The following is a 2,865-nucleotide window of genomic DNA, read 5'->3' as shown; positions in this document are numbered from 1 at the left end:
GTTCCACACGCACACACACACCTGCAGCCACACTCCCGCCTTTAACACCGACACCGAGCCGAGCGCCATCTGTTGGGAACAAAGTGAACAAAAGCTTAAGTTCGCGGCTTGTGTAGTTCTAAGACAATAGTGGGGTAGTCTTTGCCTCTTACTGCCTTACATGTTACTCGTATTTACACCCACAATTCACTGACTATCTGTGGGGTGTATTAGCTGGTATGTCTATCCACAAGTAAATAGGTTAGTCTATCCCTAATAAATGGGTCTTTGTATTCTATTGACCATATCATTCGTACCTAAAATGTCTATCCTTTGTACACGGGTCTTTGCCTTTTACTATCTTATATATCACATTTACTATCTTATATATCATTCATACCTAAATTCATACTTTACAGACAAACTGCGTGCGTGTCAGTATGTATGTTTATCACTAAGTTCAGCTCCTTTGCTCGCAGGATCGATCATTAAGGATACGTCAATGATACCTTTAAACTGAACCTCCTGCTGGCTCGTTGCTAATGATATCATGAGCGTTGGTGCAAGTCTCTCCCTACGGGTCTTTCATCCGCAGTGCTGAGGTCACTACTGACGTCAGGGCTGTGGCTGCTGCTGCTCCTGCTTCATGCCTCGGTTTAGATGGTTTATCTAGAGCGTGGTTCACACCGTCTCCAGAGCAAACTCATCGCTGGCGCTCACCTCCCGCGCGGAGTCAACATGGAACAAAACAAAGAAACTCCCTTTGTTCTCACAGCCTCCAGTGTTCCCTCTTATTAGTTATTTATGAGTTACTCAGAATTGTCATCTTATTCTGTTTCTTTTACAAATATAACCCCCCTAAGGTTATTTGTTAATTTTGTCTGTCTGTCTGTCTGTCTATCTATCTGTCCACCTGCCAGCCTATCGATCTATTCCTATCTATTTCACCTGCTTAGACATAATTTCAAGGTGTGTGTGTGTGTGTGTGTGTGTGTGTGTGTGTGTGTGTGTGTGTGTGTGTGTGTGTGTGTGTGTGTGTGTGTGTGTGTGTGTGTGTTCGCACGAAAGAAGCTTATTACGGTCATTTGTTTTTCATCCACCCCCGCAGCGGCCGGTCAGTCAGGCAGTCAGTCAGCCAGTCAGTCAGTCAGCCAGTGAGTCAGATGCATTACGAAGCGCCGCACTGCCGTCTGTCCATTAATCAGTGTCTTTCATCGAGGCTTTACATCAGCATAATGTGGCAGTGGTAAGCATGGCCTGTGACTCAACAACACGCAAGCACGACGAGGCGAGAACCAACCAGCCACCCACAAGGCTAAGTACAATATATCTCGCCCTGCATCGATAACCTGGCACGCGTAAACAGTGGGAGATATTTGGTGTTTATAAACTACCGAACCATTCATGTTACGCCAGTCTTTCTTTCAGTCTTGCTATCACTTATCGTCCATCTCTCTCTCTCTCTCTCTCTCTCTCTCTCTCTCTCTCTCTCTCTCTCTCTCTCTCTCTCTTTTCAACAGCAGCAGCCACACACGCCAAATCATGGAGTTGATCAGACATCATTAGTGAAGATCCAGGGACGATTTGGCAGAGTCACTTGAAGACATACAGACGGCGAGGGTGGCTGAGAGGAAAGGAGGGAGGGAGGGAGGGAGGGAGGGAGATACGAGATGATGATGCGGAACGCTGGATGATGGAAGTGGAGGAAGAAGGAAGTGGGGGAAAGGAGGAAGGAAAGGCGGAGGAAAGGTGTTCGATTAAAGAGAAAGGTGTACACAAGGGAATAAATGTTGAAGTGAGAGAAAGTAAGGAAGGAGAAAGGCAGGTAGTGAAAATTGTGTGTGTGTGTGTGTGTGTGTGTGTGTGTGTAGCTTGTCATCCTGTCCAGAACAAAAGAACGTCAAGGGAAGGAGCTGCAAAAGGTCTGTCTGCCAGGTAACACAAGACAGGTGAGTTTATTCTTCTCCGTGCCCACTGATAACATATTAAGAACCCCCTTGCGAGTATCTATAATTAATGCAATGATTATACGGCACATCATTTCGTTGCTTTCACATTCCCTCTCTCTCTCTCTCTCTCTCTCTCTCTCTCTCTCTCTCTCTCTCTCTCTCTCTCTCTCTCTCTCTCTCATTATTTAAGTGCTTCATCAAACTTAGCAAGCCGCCAAAAGGTTAACCGAACCCCTTAATCTATCCACATAAGCTAAAAACCCTTCTTCCTTTTTTCCTTCAGGCCACAACTTGCATGACTTTTTTACCCTTTTACCTCGGCCTCATCCTTTTCCTTTACCCCTCCTCCTCCTCCTCCTCCTCCTCCTTCTGCGCCGCCTCCTCCTGGCATTCCGCAAACTCTCCGCCTTTCCCCTTGTCTGCCTGTCTGTCTGCCTGTTTCAACCTGCCTCCGTCCGTGTCCAGTCTGTTTTATTCTCTCTCTCTCTCTCTCTCTCTCTCTCTCTCTCTCTCTCTCTCTCTCTCTCTCTCTCTCTCTCTCTCTCTCTCTCTCTCTCTTTTTGCTTCATCACCACTGTTGACGCCGCCATTTCCCCCGCCTGGTGTTTATAAGGTTAACATTCGCCCACCTTGCAGGAGCTCGCCGCGCTGCTCTGCTCTGCTCTGCCCACCACTATTTACAACGGCTTTTGGCGCCTTGACATTGCTTGCTATAATGGTGGCTTGACCTTCAGAGCAAGAGCGAGAGCGAGAGAGAGGGAGAGGAAGAGAGGGAGAGGGGGGTAAAGATGTAGAAAAGACAGGTAAATTGACAGATTGGACAGACAAGCAGGTAGATATGGATAAAATGAAAGACACTGACAGATTGGCTGTGGCTAGAAACGCAGGAAACTGGAGAAATGTAGAAACAGGGACAGGTTGTACGACGAGAGAGAGA

The sequence above is a fragment of the Scylla paramamosain genome, chromosome 4, assembly GCF_035594125.1.
Source record: "Scylla paramamosain isolate STU-SP2022 chromosome 4, ASM3559412v1, whole genome shotgun sequence".
Taxonomy (NCBI): Eukaryota; Metazoa; Arthropoda; class Malacostraca; order Decapoda; family Portunidae; genus Scylla; species Scylla paramamosain.
This window is presented reverse-complemented; position numbering follows the sequence as displayed.